The 24,873-nt window shown below is 46.2% G+C and overlaps 1 protein-coding gene across 2 annotated transcripts in view; it reads right to left on the bottom strand.

Annotated features, from left to right (window-relative positions):
* Positions 1 to 16,423, bottom strand: part of CYSTM1 (cysteine rich transmembrane module containing 1) — a 45,575-nt gene extending 29,152 nt beyond the window's left edge. The window contains exon 1 of one of the 2 annotated variants that reach the window (XM_084850858.1): positions 16,336 to 16,423. The gene's annotated coding sequence lies outside the window, so the exon portion shown is untranslated. Of the gene's footprint in view, positions 1 to 15,858; positions 15,960 to 16,335 lie in introns of those variants that run through there. The other variant, XM_084850859.1, reaches the window with a different exon arrangement.
* Positions 16,424 to 24,873: the final 8,450 nt, after the last annotated feature.

Below are 24,873 nucleotides of genomic sequence, written 5' to 3'. Positions count from 1 at the left end.
ATGTTAGGGTCCGGGCAGGTACATACGGGAGGAGACGATCTTCAGGTAACCTGGCCCAAGCCACTTAAGAGCTTTGAATGTTAGTATCAGCACTTTGAATCGGGTGTGGACATGGACTGGCAGCCAGTGCAGAGGGAAAAGGACTGGCATAATACGATCACATTGGCCAGTCCCCATTAATAATCTCGCTGCCCTATTTCAGATCGTTTCCAAAGGCAGCCTCCTGCTCCTGTTACCCAGCAACTGGCATACAGAGGCATGCTGCCTGACACTGGAGATAATATATAACCATCACGACCAGTAGCCATCGATAGCCTTATCCCTTGTGAATTCATCTAATCCCTTAAAGACATCCAAGTTGATTGCTATCACTTGTTGCCATCTTGTGGAAGCCAATCCCATAGTTTAACTATGTGCTGTGTGAAGAAGCACTTCCTTTCATCTGTTCCGAAGTTCCACCAATCAGCTTCAGCATATGACCCGAGTTCGGGTATTATGAGAGAGGGAGAAAACCTTCTCCTCATCTACTTTCTTCTCACCACAGATAATTTCATACAACTCTGTCATGTCCCCCTTAAGCCAGCGGTGGACAGCATGCCACATGTGCCCCCTGGCCTTTGTGCAGTCCCCACCACCCCGCAAGTCGCCACCGGTGAACCGCTGCCAGATTTTAGTAGCATGGCACCAGCACACTCCCTGCCAGTTCATTTTAACATGAAGATGCATGGGGGGTGGGCATTTGTTTTAATGTCTCCGGGAGTGTGATTATGCATTAAAACAAGGCACGCACTCCCGACACACTTTGCTTTAAAGTGAAAATGAGCCTTTTTTGCTGCTGTGGGGGGCAGGCCCAAGTGGGTTCTGGGAGTGGGCAATCGGGCCCAGGACCCTCTGAAGTTACCTATCCCTGCCTTAAACTAAAGAGCCCCGAACAGTGCAACCTTTCCGAATTCTACACAGTATTCTAAGCGTGGTCACATCATAGATTTGTATAAAGGCAGTATGATATCGGCAGTTTTATTTTTGATTGCTTTCCTAACGATCCCCTATATGGAATTTGCCTATTTGCATGGAAGCTGCACAGTAGGTTGATGTTTTCATTTAGCTATCCACCGCAACCCCAAGAATTCTTTCCTGGTCAGTCACTGCCAGCTCAGATTCCATCAGCATATATATGGTGACATTTTTTGCCTCAACATGCATCACTTTATGTTTGCTTACACTGAACTGCATTTGCCATTTTGATGCCAACTCCCCCAATTTTGGTCCCGTGTGTGTTTCGTGGATTGTGTGGTGTCATTCTTTCCAGCATCTATTCGCCGATGGATTAGAATTTTTTGTTATATGGAAAAAATATGCAAATAATTCTGTAAGAGGGTTCAAAATAATTTATGTAATTTACGCTAATATGTAACCTTTAGCATATTGTCCCCCATCCCATTCGACTTTTCCCTGAGTATATTTTCTACTCTCAGCAGAAACTTGCGTATTTTCCTATGAATAAATTTGCGTAAATTTCAGGAAAGTAAAAAAATAAATAAATCTGAAAGTCCACAGTCTCTGCATGGCCAGAGGGGGCTGGTCGGCAGCAGATTCTGCAGGTTGGATTCTTAGAAATCTTAAGTCATTTTAGTCTGCCTCGAATTACTCCAGTAACCCCAATTTGGAGTGATCTTGATCTCATCATAGCTAGGGTGGTCACTAATGGATCCCCCCCCATGCCCGAAATGTATCACCAAAAAAGAGAGGACAACATGACACAGTTCTGCATATAATCTATATATGCTACTTTATATGTTTATGTGCAAATTTAGGAATAATTGCTATAACTTAAATGGAATTATAAGACCTCTCACCATAGTGAGGAAGATGGGTGATCTGTGTGCCTGCTCATTCTGCTGTCAATAGGCTATCTGCTGATGGGCAACTTCAAGGCTCCTCTCTTATTTTTAAACCTGACATGGACTAGACAGCCCTTCAGTTAAAGGATGCATTCAAACAGAGGACTGTCCTCAGACAACCCTTGAAATAGAGATCACCTTCACACAGAGGAGTGTCCTCTGTAAGGTAAGGCATATGGCTAACCTACTCATAGCTCTATGAACAAGGTTAGTGTTTCCATTGTGCAGAAAGAGAGATGAAGCCAAAGCCTTGGACAAATTGTTGAAATCATGGTCAAGGTAGGATGTGAATCTAGCCCTTTTGGACCTGGGTCCATTGCTCTCTCCTAAGCTGGACTCCAACAGTGAATGATAAACTAAGTTGGAGATGGCCAACTTCGGTATTCTCAGAGAACCCCCTCTACTTCAGACAATGGCTTGGGGGCGGGAAGAAATGTGTTCTAGCACACAAACTGATCTCCTACTGCACGGTCAGGCTGAAGGCTCTGTGGAAGTTGGTGATGTTTAGCAGGTAAACATCATAGTTACACACAGCACATGTGTGTAATACATCATAGTTACACACAGCACATTGCTATGATATACACCTAGGGTTGTGTATTCCACACAAGCACTGCAGTAGTACAGAAGCTGGTACTGGGTATACAGAATTCGGCAGCCTGCCAGTCTTTGCTTTTCTTTTTAAATTAAAGCAAATTTCTACGCATTGCAGCTATGAAGAAAGGCAGGAAACGCCTCATGATTTCTTCAGTGCTGATGCTGTGACCCTTGGTTTCTTCTTTTCTCCCCAGAAACCCACACAAGTTTTCACCACTTCTTCAACATATCTAAGGGAATATGTATCACAATATTTTCAAGTAGAAAAATATTTGGATGATATTCATTTTTAGTGTAGCTATGTTTCCTACCCAAGATATACCCAAAGTAGACCACTGTTTCAGATCCCTCATAACATTTTCTATTAATGGTTGAAAATTAATTTTAAATAGGTCATTCATATTGTATGAAAAAGTCCTCTATATTTAACTGGTACAAGAATGGACCAAGAAACCTAACTAGTTGTCAAAGAAGTCTATTTCTTAAGCAATATTACACCTCAGATATCCTGTCTTCTGAGGATTGAGCTTACATCTTTAAACAGTACCATAACATATTGAAAGGACACTGGAATTGAGATTTGGGGATAAGATAATGCAAGCAAATTATCATCTGCGTACAATTGATGTGAGGTTAATCGTAAAAACTCAGCCAGGCTCTGAGGGGACTGCTGCAGCGCAGGGCACACCTTCTACATCTTTACATAAAATCACTTCAAACTACATTTTCAGATCCTTATTAGCCTTAACTGCAAATAACCTTTGTGCTGATAACCAGCTTCACAGCAGGTGGGGGTGAGGATCCAAACAGGATTGTGTATTACAAGCTTGGTTCTGAATTTCTGAACAGCAGGAAACCAGCACTGTACCTGTCCTGGTACTACACTGTGTATCTGTTTACTAAGCCCCCTTGTAGCCTTATATATGGGTAAGTGTCAGTCCATCTAGCTACCAGCAGTTATGCAATCCTTAAGCTTAGCAAGTCAAAAGCGGTTAGACTTGTTGCCCTAACGTACCTTAACCAAAATAGCTCGTTTGCCCACATAGCTTCAGACCGTCTGACTATCGGTCAAGGGGTAAGGGAAACAGGATTTGCCCCAATGAGGGAAACACATGTCCCCCAGGCTGGCTCCCAGTTTGTTAACTGCAGATAGCAGGAAGCCAGCTTCATGACTGCATTGGTCCATTTCAGCATTCCAAAAATAGCGGCTTCCACTGAAACTATATTACAGGAATGGACCAAAAGGCCTCTTAGCCCAACCTCCTTCTTAAGCAGCCTCCTGCCAGAACAAACTGCACAGGACAGACCTGGTAGAATATCAGCTTTAGGGCCCTTCCCCTCCCCATTTCCTCTCCACTGCTATCCATCAACAGGCCCTTTGTTTTCTGCCCCCAGCTCCCATCTGCCCACTAGCAACCACTGGGCATCTCACCACTGCTCATAAGCAAAGAGGCATTTTGAATGGCTAGCATCAGGCTTTGTTTACACACACTTTATATCATCATCTCAAGAGGGAAAGCTTGTGTCATTCCCCAAGGTGCAATTCTTGGTTCCTCTAAATGAACGTTATGAGCACAGAACTATTTCAGTAAGTACTTCCCAGGAGAAAGAACTTCCATCCATCCTACAGCAGTGCCATAAAAGCAAGTGCACATTAGAAGCATTATTTCCACAATACAGAGTGGCCAACAGAGTTGTGGCCGGCATAACAATAAAATAAAGAGGATCACAACTTTAAACAAAATAGAAACAGATGCAGTAGCTTTCTACTTGTACTATGATTGAAGAAGAAAAATGGAGTTTCACCCATTTCAAACAGTAACATTCTTCAAATCACCAGCCCTGTATTGAGTTCTCATCTTCTTCAGATAATGTGTTGAGGTGTCAAATTTTTCCACTCCACATCATTGTCTTGGGCAGGAAAACACAGGCAACTGTATGCAGGTGTTATAGGAAGAGCGAGAACTTGACAAGAAGCTGCTGCTTTGATGGCATCCATATGGAGAGTTACGCCTAGTTCTACTCTCTGTCAGCCTCTGTATTTTCTCTTCACTGTACCAGTAGCTTCACTTAAGGCTATGTAGGAATTCTCACATAGGAATTTAAAGCATGCATACAGTGAGCTCTATGAAAGCATGCAGTTAGTGAGTGGATTGTGGAATTCATTCTGGATGCTCTGGTTGACTCTGACATTTTGGAAGAGCAGATACATCCCTCCATAGGAGATGCCCACCCCATCATTTTATTCATTTCTAATATGTTTATCCTGCTGTCTGACTCAGAGAGCTCTACCAATAGTTGTGACCCAATTAAAGAAGTCTTAGTCTATCAAATTAAAGCAATTAAAACTCAATTGCTTAATTAATTAAACCTCAATATATTTGCATATTACTACAACAATAGCTTTGAAGAAATAGGCACACTATTTTAAGATGGAGCATGGTGCCATCTTGTAAGAGGCATTCCCTCCTGTTTGAGAATATGGGGGAAAGCCTGTTTTAAGATGGGTCCTGCTACTTGCAATTTTAATAAGTACATATATTAAACATAATTACTTTTCTAAATAAGTTTCTCAATTAATTGGGGATGCATTTTCAGTCAATTAACACATTTAAATTTATTATTTGGTTAAAACTGAAGTTCTCTCTCTCTCTCTTTCTCACACATGATAAGATACTCTCTCTCTCCCTATATATATATATATATATATATATATATATATATATATATATATGCAATGAATATGAACTTGAGCACGCTCCGGGAGAGAGCGCAGGACAGGAAGGCCTGGCGTGCTATGGTCCATGGGGTCACGAAGAGTCGGACACGACTGAACAACAACAATATATATATATATATATATATAAAAAAAAAAAACTAAGCAAAAAATACAAAATGTATCTAACAACAAGGTCAATACATCCGTCCACTTTTTAAGATCAGTCGTCAACCACCACTTCATCAGGCCAAAGAGCTTTCTAAAGATGAAGGCTGTAATAGGCATCCTCCAAAGCATCAACTAAGAGTCAGCCAGGCAGGCCTCTCTTGGCAGGGAGTTCCATAACTGATTAGACCTGGCCTAGAATGATCCATTTCAGATTGATTATGTCCTTTGCAGCCAAAGATGGAGAAGCTCTATACAGTCAGTAAAAACAAGACCTGGAGCTGACTGTGGCTCAGATCATGAGCTGCTTCTTGCAAAATTTTAGCTTAAATTGAAGAATGTAGGGAAAACCACTAAACCATTCAGGTATGACCTAAATCATATCCCTTATGAATATACAGTGGAGGTGAGGAATAGATTTCAGGGATTAGACCTGATAGACAGAGTGCCTGAGGAACTATGGGCAGAGGTCCGTAACATTGTTCAGGAGGCAGCAACGAAATCCATCCCAAGGAAAAAGAAGTGCAAGAAAGCCAAGTGGCTGTCTGATGAAGCTTTACAAGTAGCTGAGGAAAGAAGGGAAGCGAAAAGCAAGGGAGAAAGGGGAAGATATATCCAACTGAATGCAGAGTTCCAGAGAATACCAAGGAGAGACAAGAAGGCCTTCTTAAATGAACAATGCAAAGAAATTGAGGAAAACAACAGAATGGGAAAGACTAGAGATCTTTTCAAGAAAATCGGAGATATCAAGGGAACATTTTGTGCAAAGACGGGCACGATAAAGGACAAAGAAGGCAGGGACCTAACAGAAGCAGATGAGATTAAGAAGAGGTGGAAAGAATACAGAGAAGAACTAAACAGGAAAGATCTGAATGTCCCTGATAGCCATGATAGTGCAGTCACTGAACTTGAGCCGGACATCCTAGAGAGTGAAGTCAAGTGGGCCTTAGGAAGCATTACTAACAACAAAGCTAGCGGAGATGACAGTATTCCAGCTGAGCTATTTAAAATCCTAAAAGATGATGCTGTTAAAGTGCTGCATTCAATATGCCAACAAATTTGGAACGCTCAACAATGGCCGCAAGACTGGAAAAGGTCAGTTTACATTCCAATTCCAAAGAAGGGCAACGCCAAAGAGTATTCAAACTACCTCACCATTGCGCTCATTTCACATGCCAGCAAGGTGATGGTCAAAATCCTACAAGCTAGGCTTCAGCAGTATGCCAACCGAGAACTACCGGAAGTACAAGTGGGGTTTCGAAGAGGCAGAGGAACTAGAGATCAAATCGCCAACGTTCGCTGGATCATGGAGAAAGCAAGAGAATTCCAGAAAAACGTCTATTTCTGCTTCACTGATTACGCTAAAGCCTTTGATTGTGTGGATCACAACAAACTGTGGCAAATTCTGAAAGAGATGGGAGTACCAGACCACCTTAGCTGTCTCCTGAGAAACCTGTACGAGGGTCAAGAAGCAACAGTAAGAACCAGACATGGAGCAACCGAGTGGTTCAAAATTGGGAAAGGAGTACGACAAGGCTGCATATTGTCGTCCTGCTTATTTAACTTATATGCAGAGTACATCATGAGAAACGCCGGGTTGGATGAATCACAGGTTGGAATTAAGACTGCTGGGAGAATTATCAACAACCTCAGATATGCAGACGATACCACCCTAATGGCAGAAAGCGAAGAGGATCTCAAGAGCCTCTTGTTGAGGGTGAAAGAGGAGAGTGCAAAAGCTGGTTTGAAACTCAGCATTAAAAAAACGAAGATCATGGCATCTGGCCCCATCACTTCCTGCCATATAGAAGGGGAAGAAATGGAAGCTGTGACAGATTTTACTTTCTTGGGCTCCAAGATCACCACAGACGGTGACTGTAGCCATGAAATTAAAAGACGCTTGCTCCTTGGGAGGAAAGCTATGGCAAACCTAGACAGCATAGTAAGAAGCAGAGACATCACCTTGCCGACAAAAGTCCATCTAATCAAAGCTATGGTTTTCTCAGTAGTAATGTATGCTTGTGAGAGCTGGACTATAAGGAAGGCTGAGCGCCGAAGAATTGATGCTTTTGAACTGTGGTGCTGGAGAAGACTCTTAGGAGTCCCCTGGACTGCAAGGAGGTCCAATCAGTCCATCCTAAAGGAAATCAACCCTGACTGCTCATTGGAAGGACAGATACTGAAGCTGAAGCTCAAATATTTTGACCACCTAATGCGAAGAGAAAACTCTCTGGAAAAGACCCTGATGCTGGGAAAGATTGAAGGCAAAAGGAGAAGGGGACGGCAGAGGATGAGATGGCTGGATAGCATCACCGATGCAATGAATATGAACTTGAGCATGCTCCGGGAGAGAGCGCAGGACAGGAAGGCCTGGCGTGCTATGGTCCATGGGGTCACGAAGAGTCGGACACGACTGAACGACTGAACAACAACAAGAATGATCCATTAGCCACCGACTGAACTAGATGGCAGTGTCACCATGAGCATGTTTCCCTCCAAAATCTTAGGGCACAGGGGGGCAAGAGAAGAGGAGGAGCATATTAAGGCATCCCTTCTTGGATCAACCTTGGATTACGGCAGAAAAAACGTGTGAAGGTAAAGAAATGCACCTGGAGAAGAGCATGACATGCTGCATTTTTTAAAAAGCCTTTAGCATTTGCAGAGATAGGAGAAGCGTTGTGAATGCTACAAGAATTGTATAAAATGTACAGAACGTGTTTAGCTTTGTGAATGGTCCATTATCTCCAGTGCTCTCTACACATATTTAAAATTCTACTTCCTTTCCATGCTGCCCAATAAGACGCTGTGAAACAGAAATGCTTGTACATTTATATCAGCACAAATTGGTCTGATAAATTAATTTTCACCTGTTTTGCATATTTTATTGTGTATGCAGACACTGAAGTATGCAGCTCACCTGAAGGTACTTTTTTGGCTGCCAACAGAATATTCTTGAATGCAATACCCCTTTTTCATAAACATGTGGCAACTGAGTAGTTTAATGGCAATGATTTACTTACCTACTCAGTTATTTGCGGTTATTTATGAGATGTATGAGAGCCAGCGTGGTCAGTGTGTTGGGACTAGGGCTGTGGAGACCAAGGTTTGGTTCAAATCCCCACGGAGCTTATGGGGTGACTTTGGGCCAGTCACTCTCTTTCAGCCTAACCTCTTTCACAGGGTTGTTATGAAATAAAATGGTGGTGGTGGTGGAGAGAGGCTTGTATGCATTCTTGAACTCCTTGTAGCAAAGGCGCAACACAAATGTAATAAATAAACAGTTAACCAAACACATTTCAGGGATGAGAGTGCTCCTCCTCCTCTAGTCATAACTTCCTTAAATCACCTCAAAGGAATTTGAGTTACTGGTATGAGAGCTGGGGCAATATGCTGTCACCTAACTGACTGGTCACTGGATTCTAGCTTTACCTGCTCTATTTACAAAGTTTATTTTCAACTGAAGTTATGTCACCCTCCTTTATCCAACATCAGTATGCTAACCAGCACAGGCTAAAGCAGCGGTGGGCACTGGCCAGGCCGGTTAGGGCTGACAGGAGTTATGGGCTAAAACGTCTGGAGGGCCATAAGCGGCCCGCCCCTGTCAGGTATCGCCTCACGTCAAAAACTAGTTTTGCCAGCGGGATCGGGTTCTCTCTTTCCAAAGGACAAACCAAGACCCCAAAGCCCCACTTCATACCCCAAGTCCCTTTGCCACTCCTGCCATTCCCACCACACCCCTTTCCACACCTAGGCTGGCAAAAGGTGGATCAGAAAGCACACCTCGGAAGGCCAGATCTGGGCTAGTTGCTAATCCCTACACACACAGCATTCCACAAGGTATGGCTAGGCTTGGTAGCCAGCTATTATTTTATGACCTCCTTCCTCCGCCTTAGGTCAGTCTCACTGGGGACACCAATGAAAATCATAGTGATGCCTTTAAACAAAGACAGGCTGCCATTTCTTACCAGAAGCCAGCACCCCCCTTCATTAGAAAGTAGGTCTTTCAGCTCAGTTTTCCTCTCCAGTTTCCAAGGTAAGTTGCCCCGTTAAGTTCCTTTAACCACCTGCTAGCATTGCAGGAAAAAAGGACTGCAGAGGCAGCCAGGTAATGGAAGAACCATAACCCCATTTTTTCAGGGTGGGGAAGAAAAGGGTCGAACAGGTGATTATTTATACCTAAGCACATGCAAAGTGCCTTTTCCTTGGCATCTGGTGACCACAATACAAAGAATCTCAAATTGTGATTATTCTGTGGAGAAGGAAATAACTCAATGAGACTTATTTTCAAGTAAGATTAGGCTGTAGGGGGGGAAGAGGGCACTTAGCAGAGATTTTCTTTCTTTCTTAATTATTTAAAATATTTCTTGGTCCCCTTTCAAGGCAGAAGCCCCCCCCCCCCCCAAGGGGCTTACAACAATAAAATATATAAAAACAATTAAAATATTAAAAGTGATAAAAATATAAAAACAATAAAAACAAGAATAAAAGCCAACAATAAAACCAACAACGATGTTAGCAGCAGCAACAGCAACAATAGCAGTCATATCAAAAGAAGGCCAAGGTAAAATAATATGTTTTCAAGGCTGTCTTAAAAGTCTGCAATGATGGAGCATGGCAGACCTCCGATGGCAGCTGGTGGTGTGGGGCCACTGCAGAGAAGGCCCTCTCACATGTGGTCACCCACCTGACTGCTCTCACAGGTGGGCAAATGAGAAGGGCCTCTCTTTCTGATCTTAAAGTGCGGGCAGGCTGAAACGGGTGTAGGTGGTCCTTCAAGTAACTTGGTCCCAAACCATTTAAGGCTTTAAAGGTTAAAAGAGCACTATGAATTGGGCTCGGAAACACCCTGGTAACCAGTGCAGCTGGCACAGTATAGGCATTATATGATTGAATTGCTTCGCCCTCACCAATACTTGGGCGGCTGCATTCTGCACAAGCTGGAGTTTCTGAACCATCTTCAAAGACAGCCCCACGTATAGCACATTGCAGTTGTCCAACCTGGACGTGACGCGTGTGGATAACTGAGGCAAGGTCCATCCTCTCCAGATAGGGCTGCAGTTGGCGTACCAGCCTAAGTTGGTAAAAAGCACTCCTGGGCTTCCCCGGTTAGCTCAGAGTCCAGGAGGACTCCCAGACTGCACACTTGGTCTTTCAGGGGGAGTGCAACCCCATCTAAGACCAGTTGTAACCTCCATCCGAAGTAGTTGGTTTCCCAACCAACAGTACCTCCATCTTGTCTAGATTAAGTTTCAGCTTGTTCACCCTCATCCATCCCAAAACAGCCTCCAGACACTGGTTCAAGAGTTCCACCGCCTCCCTGGGATGTGCAGATGGAAACGAGAGGTAGAGCTGAGTATCATCCGCATACTGATGACATTTCAGCCGAAACCTCCTGACGACTTCCCCCAGCAGTTTCATGTAGATGTTAAAAAGCATGGGGGACAAGATAGAACCTTGCGGCACCCCACAGGCTAATGGCCATGGGGTTGAATCGAGGTCACCCAGCACCACCTTCTGAGAACGCTCCTCCAGAACTGACCGGAACCTCTTCAAAACTGTGCCTCCCAAGCCCAATCCAAATAAACGATCCAGAAGGATACCATGGCTGATGGTATAGAAAGCTACTGAGAGGTCCAGAAGAATCAACAGAGATGAGAAATACCCTATTAATAGGGGAAGGAGAAGGAAGGTGTGCAAGCAAGGGGAAGAAAAATAAGAAACACAACTGACAGAACAAGAGAACTATGTTGTAGCTAGCCTCTTTGTGTGGGTGATGGGGGGCAATTTACATTGGGAGTACAGCATGTGGGACTAGGGTTTACTCTTTCCTGCCAAGTCAAGATTCTGACAATCGCAGCCCTCTCTCCAGCACTCAGCATTAGAACAAAAGCTCTCATTAGCCATGGGAACCGTTTTCTTATGCTAATTACTTTACAAGGGGAGATTATTGTTCGAATCATGGCTGTGGAGGGGTAAAACTCCCCTTCCCACATGCTTGATGAAAACACTGCCCCAGCTTACTATTAATTTTAAAACCTGCCGAACAGATGTAGCAGAGGGGTGTGTGGAGCCATCACGCACCACCCTCACCTTCCACGGAAGATGCATTTGATGTGCATCAGAAAGAGTTCTGCATGACTTCCGCTCAGGGCCAATGTTGCCCTGGCAGCGTTCTACGGAGGCTCCATGGGACGCTATCTCAAGCAGCTTTTAAAAGGTTGAAAAACCTTTTTATCTTCCCCTGGATCTAAAAGGGGAAGCAAGAATACCATCTGGATGCAATCTTGGAAGAGTAGCTCGTTTTGCAGAGCAGGAGAAGGGCTGGGCTCCAAGGTTAGTTTTCCAGAGCAAAGACATCGACTCAAAGGTGTTTTGAAATTCCTATCTAACTAGGAGAACACAGGGCTGACGGCTCCAAATGTAGTTTTTTTTAGTGTTTATGGATTAGAGAATACCAACAATACGTGAGGACTTGCAAAATTTGTTTAAGGAGAAGAATGGCAACATCAAAAGGAACAAAAAAAAGGAATGGGACCACCGCCGACCCCCCCCCCCCACACCTCCCTTGGCAAAGTCTTCTAGAAGTGATGGAAATACAGAGGAGCTGCTTGCTTTGATAAAAACTTTGTCTCTTCAACTGTCAGAACAGGCTAAGAGGTTGGATACAATCCAAGACTCCATTGTCGCCCTTCAGGGGGCTGTGGACTTAATTAATACTTCTCTGCAAACAGAGGTGAAAGTTACTGACCTGCAAGATCGCATATCAGCTCAAGAGATTACAATGAAAGCTTCGTATAAAATCCTGTCTACTAGAATTTCACAACTGGAAACATTTACACAAAGAGCAAACCTATGCATTATTGGCATCAAAGAATTACCCACCGACGTAAGCCTGTCTAAAATCTTGGACAAATTCCTGCATGAATTACTTGCTTTGCCATCTGATTATTTACTTGACATTGAGCATGCATTCTGTGTTCCAAGTTCGGCGCGTGGCGTTAAAGGGACTGCTGTTACTGTTATAGTTCAGTTTGCAAGAGTTTCTACAAAAAATTTTATCCTGCGTGTGGCAAGAGGGAGGGGAGATCTTCTTTGGGGGGCAAAACAAGTTAAGATTACGCTATTTCCGGATTACACTAAAGAAATTGCTGATAAAAGAAGGCAATTCACTAAGGCGAGAAATCAAGCAAGACAAATGAATCTACAATACCACATAAAATACCCTGCCACATTTTGCATCCTCGTTGAAGGACAGATTAAAAAGTTTTTAAATCATGAAATGGCAGAGGCTTGGCTTGTTGGTAAAGCACGGGAGACATCTTTTTCAGTACCGTGAGCTGAGAATGAACAAACAATTGTCGCCTGTTGGTTTGTTTGGGTTATAAGATCCGGGCAGTATATTATTTACATATATCCATTTTTTTCTCCTTCCATTTTCTCTTAATTCCTTTTTTTATATATATAATAGACATGATATACTGTACACAAAATTTTGGTTTGTGGGTGTATAGAAATGTACACACTCATATATATATAGAAATAATACTATCTAAAATATTGATAATATATACTAGTGATTGTTGTTGATTTTGTTTTTTCTTTTATCCTTAACTATTTTCTTTAAAAAAAATTATTATGAGTATTATTATTATTATTTTGAGACTATGATTAGTAATATTCCTGGTTGGTTGATTTTAGCTTTCTCATTATATATTAGCAGAAAAGCATTTTATGGCTAGGGGAAAATTCATAGCATGTTTCTTTGTTATAAATCTGAGGATATGCTACTGAAACAAGATGGATTACCTAGGCTGTACTGAATTGTAATATTGGCAATGGTATAATTTTTTAAGTAGAGTGATACTTGAAGTTTATCTGTAATATGTAATCTTCTCCTTTTCTTTTCTTCTTTTCTCTTAATACTTTTTCTTGTTCCCTTTGTTTTCCTGTTCTTTCATCTTTTGCCTTCTCTTTTCCTTTTATAATTTTCTTTTTTGCTTTTCTGGTTGTTGTGTTGTCCCCAAGAATACTGTAATGTTGGAAACTGTAGTTGGTGATTATGTTGTTGGTATTTTTTATTTCATTTATAAAGATAAAAAGTAGAATAAAAATTAAGTAAAAAAGAGAAAGAGTTCTGCATATGTGCAGATGTACATGCAGAGACCTCTTGCACCCTAGCCAATCATGAAAACAGGTCTACATTCATCACAAACAGAGTCAGTATATGACCCTTAGTCATTCCGGGGCAAAAGGCCCAAGTCTTTGCATTCTCCTGCCTTTGCACTGCTTCTACTCTACTGAGCATGTCTTACTGCCACCCTGCGTGTAGTTGCAATGCTGGGCCTCAATCCTCAAAGGCAAAAGGAGACTTCTGAGGTGTTCAGAGTTCTCCTGGGAATCAGATGAACTCGCTTGTTTATAGTGTCAACCTGATATGATTGTTGGGTCTCCATCATGAGATTCTTAGTAACAGTAAAACAAACAGGAACCAAATAAGGCTGTGAAACAGCTGGAGTTGTATCCAATAGTGGCTTTGTGTTAGCAGCTAGCAGAAAGCACTTTGCTTGCATAAGGCAGGGCACCTGATTTTCACCCTAACCACTGCACCCCCCCATCTTCTGAAAGGAGGGTCGGGGAATCTTCTGGAATAGTGTGGGATGTAGTTGACTGCAGCAGATAAGGAGGATCAGTGAAAAGTGGGTGTCCAACTTGCATGAGCAGAAGTGCTCTCCAGTAGCACAAAACCACCACTGGATATAACCCCTGGTTGTACTGAATTTATTCTCCTTTTATATACACTTGTCCCAAGCTTGCAAGTCATCAAGGCTAGCCCAAGACATTTCGGTGATCATGGCAGAAAATCCAAATGACCTGCCCCTCCCAATACATACACACATTAAAAGTGAAGACCTTTTTATTTCCTTTTTCCTTCCCATGAATCACAGATTTGCTTTATTTTGCACTTGCTGCTTTCTATGCAACTATTTTTGTTCTATCTTACACTACCTGTTCCTGGCTTGACTGTTTTATTCAGGATTTTGTTTTATGCTGTTTTAATTGTATTTGTTATTTAATCTGTAATTTGTTTTATCATGCCGTGAGCCACTCCGAAAGCTACTTGACTGAAAAGCAGGTAATAAATGTTGGAAATAAATTAATGGATAAACAATAGGGGACACAAGGAAGCCACTCCTTCCCTCATTCACTTCTTCATAGAAGGAATAGGGGCAGCCGGACAGTGTCTCTACCGTGACAGACCATAACAGAAACCAGCAATGTAATTACCACCTCTCTACTCAACTACAGTGGTAAAATTTCAGAGCAGCTTCCTATTAATAAGTCTTTAACTGGATTAAGAGAGCCAGGATAGAACCAGGCATGAATTACTCACTCAATTATTGCCATTCGTGAGCACTGGAGCTATTATTTAACAAATGAGCATCTTCCCCATGACCCCAAAATTACAGGACATTCTACAGAGATGTGCTTTGTTTTCCATTACAATGCAGGTGAAAGGTAGACACATTCATCTCAACCTTAAGGAAAAACAAGAAGAGGAACCTGTCCAGGAAACTAGTTCATGAGGAGTCCAGGAAATGACCTTGCCCAAGAGATCAGACCCCAGTATGGGAAAGTGTCAGAAAAGCCGTACTTAAATCAGAAACCGACCAGGACTTCCTGTTCAAAGGAGAAGGGAAACTCCCTAATTTCAAGAGTGGGCGTGGAGAGAAAAAGAAATGGTGACCCTACGACTATTATCTGCTATCAGATCAGGAATGGAGGCAGAGGAACAAACCCAAGAGACACAGAATAATGTCAAAACACAAGAATCCATACTGACTCCATGCACAATACCGATGGGTCTGTTTATGTACTAGTAACAAGATTTGTGCCATCAGTCATGCCAGTAAAACTGAAGCAAGGTTGGCATGGACTTCATTTACCAAGTTCTTAACATTTTGTGAGTATTAAAAATATATCTATTCTATACTTGCTAACACACTGCTCAAAGGGTTAGTTCTAGGAAAATCTTATTCATTTTTATCCTGCCCAAAGGGCTGAGAACAGCGTATATGTTTCCGCCCCCCCCCCCATTTGATGTTCACGACAACCTCGCGGGACTGGTTAGGCTGAGGCAACAGACTGGGCCAAGGTCACCGCGTAGGCTTCACAGCAGATGGGTAACACGGGTGGGTTTCTGTCTGCACTACCCCGCCCCACCCTCGAAAAGAGGAAAAAGCGGCGAGCTGGCCAGCGCCTGCCGCGCAGCCCGCCCCGCTTCGCGGCACCCCGCCCGCCTCTGCCTCTCCAGCCAACAGGTGGCGGCCAGAAGCTCTCGCCGGGCTCCCGCGGGCGCGCCAGGCCAGCCTTCCCCAAGCTGGGGCCCTCCGGAGTGCCGCAGCACCACCCCCGTTACCAGCCACCGTGGCCGTGGGCCGCGGCGTTGGCGCGGAGGGAAGCCGCAGCCCCACTCACCCGGAGGGCCCCGGGCGGGGAGGCTGCTCCAGGGCGAAGGCTCCGGTCGGCGGCGGCCCCTCAGCAGCGCCAGCCGCGCACGGAGGACGCGGCCCCGCCTCGCAGGGCCCCCCAGGAGCGCCAGCCCGCCCCCTCGGCGGAGGGACGCGCCGCAGGAGCCCGCGCGCTGCTCTCACCAGGCGGCGCGCACGGCGGGGAGCGGGAGCGGGAGCGCCGCGGCTCCCGCTGCGCTCTTCCGGGCGCAGCCCCGCGCGGCTGTCGCTGCCGAGGACGGCGCCCCGGGGCGGGCGGCGGCATCGGCGCGGGGCGCGGGCTCGAGGGGCTGCGGGCGGGCGCGCCCCGGCGGAGCAGCAGCGCCCGGCGCGCGCGAGCGGCCAGAAGGGCGGCGAGCCCCCCCGCCAGCGCGCGGCCCCGCGGAGGCGCTGGCGACCCACCCCCCGGGCCCCTTTCCGCCGGCACCCCCCGCTGCGGCCGCACCTGCTCCTGCTGCCTGCCTGCCTGCCGCCGCGGCTCGTCGCCCGCCTCCTCGCCGCGCTGCCCGGGCTGCGGTGCCGCCTCTGGAGCCGCAGAGCGCGCGCGGCGTGACGCCACTCGCCGGGGCTGGCCGGCCCGCCGGGCGTGGGAGGGGCCGCGGCACGCGGAGGCTGCGCGCATGCGTGGCGGCGGGCGGCGCGGGCTCCGCTGCGGGGCGGCGGCTCTCCCCGGCCAGCTAAGCCCAGGCCCCCCGCCGCGCCGACAGGGCGGCGGGGGGCCCGCCCGCCCGCTCCCGGGGCAGCGCAGCGGGGGGCCGTTCACACGTGCGCGCCATCGCTTGGTCCTGCAGCCGTCGGCGGCTGAACGCGCCCGGGCCCTGCGCGGGGTGGGCTTCCCGGAACGATGCCTGGCTGGCGCCTGGCCGCGCCACGGCTGCGGGAGGCGCCGGGTTGGAAGAGGCGTGGAGTGCGTTGCGAAGTCCCGCCCGGGGCTGCGCCGGTCACCGCGATCAAGGGGCGGGCGGTGGACCCGCCCCCCCAGAAGGGAGCGCCGGCGCCCTCCTCCGGGGACCCGCGTGCCCGGGGGGCGGCCTTCCTCTTCGCCCGCCGCCTCCAGATCGCGGGCGCGGCAGGCCTAGGCCTCCCTCCGGCGCCGCTGCGGTTTCGAGCAAGCTGCAACGCCGTGTGGAGGGGCAGAGTCGGTTAGGGTTGCGAGACTAGTGTCTCGAAGGAGCGGCCTGACGATGGAGAAGGCGAGGCTGAGGAGCAGAAGGCGACGTTTGGGCGGGGATGTGGGGCTCCCGTTATGGTTTATGGGGCCCTTTGGGAGCACCATGGTCGAAACAGACTTTCGAAGCGTTGGACACGCACGACCCTGCGCACGTAATGGGAAGCTGTTTGAGACTCGGCTCCCATTTGGGGTGTTGAAAATTGGGATGCTTTGCGAAGCTTGCTTGGTTGCAAGGGCTACGCACGGAGGCATTTTGTGCCACTCCCTTTGGCAAGATAGAGAGCAGTCACCTCCGTTTCTTGCTCCTCATCACAGAGGTCAAAACTGCGAAACCTGTGTGCTGCTGGGGATGAATGAAAGGGTGACATTCGCGGTGGGGGGGAGGTGCTCCGTCCCTCTCCCTGAAATTCTCACCGGCTCTGCTCCGCGGAGATTCCGCAGAGCCACCGGCTGGGGCCGCCTGCAGCCGGACATCCAGCTGCTAGGCAGCCTGCACAGGGACGCAAACGGCGGCTGCTGTAGCCACCACCATTTGCGTCCCTGTATTTTGCCGTGATAGGCTACGTAAATATTTACGTAGCCTATTATGGCAAAAAAAAAAAAAGGAACGCAAATGGTGGCCACTATGCCATTTGCACCCCGCTCGTTTGTCATAATAGGCTACGTAAATATGTAGCCTATCACACGGCAAAAAGGGAACGCAAATGGCGGCCACTGTACCGCTGCCATTTGCGTTCCCTTAGTTTCGCCGTATGATAGGCTACGTAAATAATTACGGAGCCTACTGCAGCTTCCACAGAGACGCAAATGGTGCACCTGTGTTAGCCGTGATAGGCTACGTAAGTATTTAAATAGCCTATCACGGCTATATGGAAGAAGCGAATGGTGGCCGCAGATGTGGCTGCCATTCGCAATGCAGCACAGATGGCAGCAGGTAGGTGTTCTGTTCCAGGCCCATTTCGCGGGGGGGGGGGGAATGCACTGGCATTCGGCCTCACCAAGATCCGTGGCGGAATTCTCGGACATCCCTATGTGCAGCGCAGGCCACAGTCGCATTTGGCACGATCCACAACAGAAGGGCAACACCCAAATCCCCCCGGAAGTATCTCTGAATCCACAGTGTTGTCCCTGACGTTCAAATGCAGGAGGTGATGTACACCCTGGTCTGTTACCTCGGACATGCTGGTGTCTCCATGTGTATTTTTTTTACCTAATGTCAGAAGAAAGGTGGTGGTCTCAGTTACAAACTACCCATGTATGTGAATAGGGGTCTCAGTCCTGAAACTACTCTGCTCCTTTTGGGGGAGCAGATGAACAGCCTCACTGATACACAGTTCCAACTAAGGTGTAATGTACTGTCATGTGCTGTTACAGTCATGTTTCAGTTGTGAGAACTAGCCCACTGGTAAGTTCTTTAATGAAATGCCCTGGCAGATTGCTAGAATAACATAGCATCCCTGTAAGAGTGTTCCTTCTGACCACTATGAAAATGACTGTTTTCATATATGTTGCCATGTCCAGAGAAAGGAACAGAATTCAGTTGTAATTAGTAGAAAACCTGGGAGAAATACAAATTCTATACAGATGCATGGATTTGGAGGAAGCCGTATTTTGGTTGGAAAGGAACTTCACACACAGAGAGGACTTCGCTTGATGCATGCAATGAACATGCTTAAACCTTTTCCGACCTACTCCTTCTCCGCTTCAAATCATGTCCTCCTGGATGCTTTTCCTCCTACAGGGCTACAAACACATGATGACCTCACAAACCAGTTAGGGAAATTGTTATCCTCACACCATTTACTCCATGACACATGCACACCTCTTGTTCACTTTGGGGAGAATGCCTGACACATGGACTATGGGACCTGCCGTCTTTGCCTGCTGGGTGCCTCCCACAGGTACTGGTTATGCTGCTTGTACTGAGCAGGCTCACAGTGGCAGTTAAACCCAGACGTGAGGCCTTGGTTCTGCCTACGTAGGAGTATGGCTCTGGATTTAAATCCCCTTGCCTTCCTATTATATTTGATACTTGAGGCCTGTGACTAACCAGCCTAAAGCCAAACATTTCTGGTCTTTAAGCTTCCTGAAAAGCTTAAAGGATGCTGAAGGTTTCCGTCAAGAACACAAAGTCTATTGTCTGTTAAAATCAAAGTTTGCTTACAGTTGATGTAGCAATGTACAGAGAAGATTAGACTCTTCTTGTAAAGGCTACTATCTTGGATATAAGGTAAAACTACCACTTGAGAAAACTGGGATATTTCCTGTGAAACTACTGAACTTGCTACTTAGAAGTTGCTACTGGTGGGATTGGTTAGGATTTGGAGGAAACATGCTTCTCTCAGTTTTTATTTAATTTAAAGATGGTTTGGTCATCACATTTCTTGCTCAACCAATCAAGAATATTTTTTAATCATTTTCTGTGCTGGTTTGTTTGTTTCTTGTAAAGTCATGTACATGCAACCTGAAAGCTGACTCAAGTATTCCAGTCTCATATCAGAAACATGGAAAACTCGTATTGTCTTTCTCTGCAATGTAACCTGAATAAAGTTGTCAGAGCATTACATGTATCATATGAAGCCTCTTCCTGTGTCTCGCCTTTCCTGGTGGTTCTTTGGAACGGTTGCTGATGTGTTTGTATGGGCGTGTATATGTATGGGGTGTATGTGAGTGGTGTGTAAACAGTAAGAGAACGTGTGTGCCTTTTATTATAGGCTCTGGCTACACAGTGACCCAGGGAGAAAAGAACAGTGTTGCAGAGAGAAACTATCCTGTGGTGGCATTGTGTACATGCATGCACTTTTACTACACATGGATGCACCTTAGTGTTCAAGTGTGCAGTGTGACAGCAAAAACAACTCCCCACACATTTTTCTGACTTTGCAGTTGGTAACTAGGCAGAAGGATGAAATCCTGGGCTGGCTGGAATTCTGACAAATCCTCATAACACCCAAGTCCCTGCTTTGTTCTTGATTGGCGTGACTGTGACTGTCGTGTGCTGGTGAGAGCTGGTCTGTGTATCCACCTAGCTACCTTTGTTAATCCAGGATGTAACAATTGGAAGGTGGGAAGTCTCAGGTGTAATTGGTGACGCTTTTGCCTATTCTGGAGTAAAGACTCCAGGAAGCAGAGCATGGGGCAGAAAGGACACCAGTTGTATCTGCAAATCAGAGTTGACTCACTCCCTGCTTCCTCTGTTAATAACTGAAGGCATGATTACTTCAGAACTTGGGTTAAATGCACTGCTCTGTGCTTCTGACAGTATGCTCATGGGGAAATAGGAGAGTTTCCTTTGTACAAAACACATTTGTAATATCTACATTCTAGCATTGATATACCTTTGTCGTGGACAGAAAAAGAATGCCTTTAATTGATAATTATAAAATTAATACATCTTAATATCTATCCTGCACTCAAGATGGCTTACAAACTACAAACTGGCATAAAATCTACAAAATCATACATATATGTGAAACAGAGTCACAAGTGCATTATTTTAGACAGTAATAGGTCAGCGGGCAAAATAAAAACATCCCCAAAGACCTTTAAACTTGTGCTTTGGACTTCTTTCTGAATGATAAAAGAAGTCCAAAGCTGCACTGGTACAGTTCGGGTCGCCAACCAAGCAGGGGGAAAAATGGATCAGCTTAACGGACCTCCTTAAAAGGAAGCAACCTTGCCTTCACAAAACCAGATGCAGTTATTCTTGAGTGGATGTAGCTGACATATTTGATGTAATCGACAAAAGGCACTCCTTGCCACTCGTGTCTCAAAAAGCAGTGCTGGGGCAAGACTCATTCTGAGGTTGCCACCTGCTCTGGCAAGGTTAATTGCTACCCCTCCCCCATCACTAACAGGTAAACTTGCACCTCCGAGAGAAATGAGATTTCTCAGTCACGCTATTTCCATCTCGTCTGAATTCAGCTTCAGTTTGCTGGCCCAAATCCAGCCAACCGTAGTTTCCAGGCCCCTATTAAACTACTTTTTGCATAACAGCCAGTAATCAACACTTGAGGCCTTTTCCCAGCATAGAGATGCTGTGATGGGAAAGCTTTACCAGTTCAATTCTCCCCCTTTTCGCAGAAGGTTGGCCTAACAACAGGTACCTTGAATTGTTCTGTGGCTTTGCTTTTCTAAAGCAGTGACAACCAAAGGCATGGAACAATTCAAGATATCTTTCGCTGGGCCGGCCTTTTGTGGAAGTGCAAGTAAGAGTAATAAGGTCCTCCAAATCTTTTGTTTGCAATTCTAGGTTTGTCCAATAGAAGACTGTTGGAGCTTTTCCGGTAGAAAGGCAAGCACAGTGTGATCTTTATCTCCTACATGAACATACGAAGCTGCCTCATACTGAGGCATGCATTATTTACTGTGGAGGTTTAGAACCCATTGCAAAAAGGCAAAGTATACGAAGTGTGATGAACGCTATTAAAGTGGTAGTATTAATATGATTATACTTTAAGGCAGGATTCTGAACTCTCCCAGCATACGCACAGACATACACTGGTCAAATCTGGCTGCAGAGAAAGGAAATGGCCACAAGGTGGCAGCGCTCTCTCGTTGTTGTTGTTCAGTCATCGTGTCCGACTCTTCCTGACCCCACCGCCCATAGCACGCCAGGCCTTCCTGTCCTCCACTCTCTCCTGGAGTGTGCTCAAGTCCATATTCATTGAATCGGTGATGCTATCCAGCCATCTCATCCTCTGCCATCCCCTTCTCCTTTTGCCTTCAATCTTTCCCAGCATCAGGGTCTTTCCCAGGGAGTTTTCTATTCGCATTAGGTGGTCAAAATATTTGAGCTTCAGCTTCAGTATCTGTCCTTCCAATGAGCAGTCAGGGTTGATTTCCTTTAGGATGGACTGACTGGACCTCCTTGCAGTCCAGGGGACTCGTAAGAGTCTTCTCCAGCACCACAGTTCGAAAGCATCAATTCTTCGGCGCTCAGCCTTCCTTACAGTCCAGCTCTCACAGCCATACGTTACTACTGGGAAAACCATAGCTTTGATTAGACGGACCTTTGTCGGCAAGGTGATGTCTCTGCTTCTTACTATGCTGTCTAGGTTGGCCATAGCTTTCCTCCCAAGGAGCAAGCGTCTTTTAATTTCATGGCTACAGTCACCGTCTGTGGTGATCTTGGAGCCCAAGAAAGTAAAATCTGTCACAGCTTCCATTTCTTCCCCTTCTATATGGCAGGAAGTGATGGGGCCAGATGCCATGATCTTCGTTTTTTTAATGCTGAGTTTCAAACCAGCTTTTGCACTCTCCTCTTTCACCCTCAACAAGAGGCTCTTTAGAGCCTCTTCGCTTTCTGCCATTCGGGTGGTATCATCTGCATATTGGAGGTTGTTGATAATTCTCCCAGCAATCTTAATTCTGACCTGTGATTCATCCAACCTGGCATTTCTCATGATGTACTCTGCATATAAGTTAAATAAGCAAGGCGACAATATGCAGCCTTGTTGTACTCCTTTCCCAATTTTGAACCACTCGGTTGTTCCATGTCCGGTTCTTACTGTTGCTTCTTGACCCTCGTACAGGCTTCTCAGGAGACAGGTAAGGTGGTCTAGTACTCCCATCTCTTTCAGAATTTGCCACAGTTTGTTGTGATCCACACAATCAAAGGCTTTAGTCAATGAAGCAGAAATAGACGTTTTTCTGGAATTCTCTTGCTTTCTCCATGATGCAGCGAATGCTGGCGATTTGATCTCTAGTTCCTCTGCCCCTTCGAAACCCAGCTTGTACTTCCGGTAGTTCTCGGTTCGCATACTGCTTCTACCAGCAAATAAAAGGCAGCGGCTGTACAGGACGCATACTGGCCAGGATGAATACAATGACGACTTTCTAAAGCACCAGCAGAAATTGCTTTTGAGGAGTTCAGCCTGATGACACCATGGAGGTAGAGTGACTGGATGCAAAGGAAGACAGGGCTCGTGCATAAAAGCGAGAAATTCAGCAGGAGCAACTGAATCATGTCTTATGCACCTGCCAACAGTTTCCCCTTCTGCTCAAGAGATAGGAGCCCTGCCTGCTTTTGCACCTTGTCATCCTGCATCAGTAAATCCCAAACAGTGTGCTGGGGCACTGTACTCTAATGGCCATGAGAATCAACTGTTTAAATAAAGTAGGTCTGCAACCTTTGATAGTTTAGCTAGATTAATTAATCAAATCCACTAAAAAAGGTATCCCCATTTAACTGGGCAATTTAATGTTTATTATTTTTAATGTGAGTATGGTAGGCACAGTCTTAGATTAAGCTTTCCCCCTCCACTCCCACACAGGAGGGAGTTGCCTCTGTTGGAGGGACTTGGGCCATGAGTCACTTAACCTGGACTTGAAGGGTGAATATGTACCAGAAACAGGTGGGAGAGGCCCCTGGGAGATGGGATTGCCCTTTCCTTGCCTCCTCCCCCTACTCTCTATTCTCCTTCCTCCTGCAAGGGATGCTGACCATGAGGTGGACCCCAGCCAACTTACCTCGAGATGTAAGCTTGTTATATCGCAAGTAAAGTCTGTCCTTAACCCACCACTCGGGTGTCTTTTGTCTACGTCCGTGGCTACTGATGGTGTGTGTGTGTGTGTGGGTGTGTGTGATTCGGACTTCAGGCTATATGGCCCAGCAGCCAATAAAGAAGAACAAAGGCTTTCACAAGGAATCACCCGGAAACCTGTGAGTACTGCCCATCAGATAGACTAGGGAGAAAAATCTTGGAGGGTGGAATGATGGCTGAAGGAAATGTACATGCAGCCATGGAAAAACTAGGCACTGGGAACTACCAGATACAGAAGTTCAAGATGGAAATGGTGCTAGTGAAAGAGGACTTGTGGGAGGTTCTGGAATTGTCTCACCCCGCAGAAAACCCCAGGACTGGGACAAAAAGGACAGAAAAGCGAGGGCAACAATTGCTCTATCAGTCCAAAATGACCAGTTGCTCCACATCAGAAATGAGAAAACAGCTAAGCAAATGAGGGAGGCTCTGCAGATGGTGCACCAGCCTACCAGCATACATGCAAAGCTCTTCTTGAAGAGGAAGCTGTTTAAAATGAGGCTCAGGAAAGGAGCCAGCTTGCCAGACCATGTAAATGCAGCCTTGCAAGTTGTTGAGGAGCTGCGGGCAGTTGGCTCAGAGACCCCAGAGGAAGATGTCGTGGCCAACATTTTGTGCAGCCTGGAAGACTCCTATGAACCCCTTGTAACAGCCTTGGAAGTGCGTCCTGAAGCAGAGCTAAAACTGGACTATGTAAAGGCCGGGCTGATTAGTGAGTGGAATCGCAGGATGGAAAACATGGCCGACGCCTCACGTAAGAGTACAAAGGCTTGGCCAGAGTCAAAGCCCACGAGGGAGTCAGAACAAGCCCTTCAGGCAAAGACAAGAGAATGCTACAAATGTGGAGCCAAAACACTTTCCAGGAGAGGCTGTCCTGAAAACGGCCACGAGAGGGAGCCAAAGGGCAACAGAGGGCAAGGCCGAGTAAACTGCAGCCACAAGGGGCCGTTCCTGCCGGTCTGCTTGCCTCGGAGTAACCAGCGCGCAGAGGCACAGCCTTGGTTGGTGCTGGACTCCGGAGCTAGCAGCCACACGACTGGCTGGAGGGAGTTCTGTGAGGAACTGGGTCACCAGAAGCAGGGTTGGGTTTCCCTGGCTAGTGGGAAACAGATAAAAGTGGCTGAAATAGGAGAAGGCACCATGGACTGTTTAGCACCACCGCGTGGTGGGAAAACCAAGCTAAACGATAACTTGTTTGTGCCAGACCTGGAAGGGAACTTGCTCTCAGCAAGAAAGCTTACAGCAGATGGATTTGTCCTACTTTTTGAAA

This window comes from Heloderma suspectum, chromosome 4 (assembly GCF_057233095.1).
Source record: "Heloderma suspectum isolate Gila_16-S chromosome 4, 16-S_ref, whole genome shotgun sequence".
Lineage (NCBI taxonomy): Eukaryota > Metazoa > Chordata > Lepidosauria > Squamata > Helodermatidae > Heloderma > Heloderma suspectum.
This window is presented reverse-complemented; position numbering and strand designations above follow the sequence as displayed.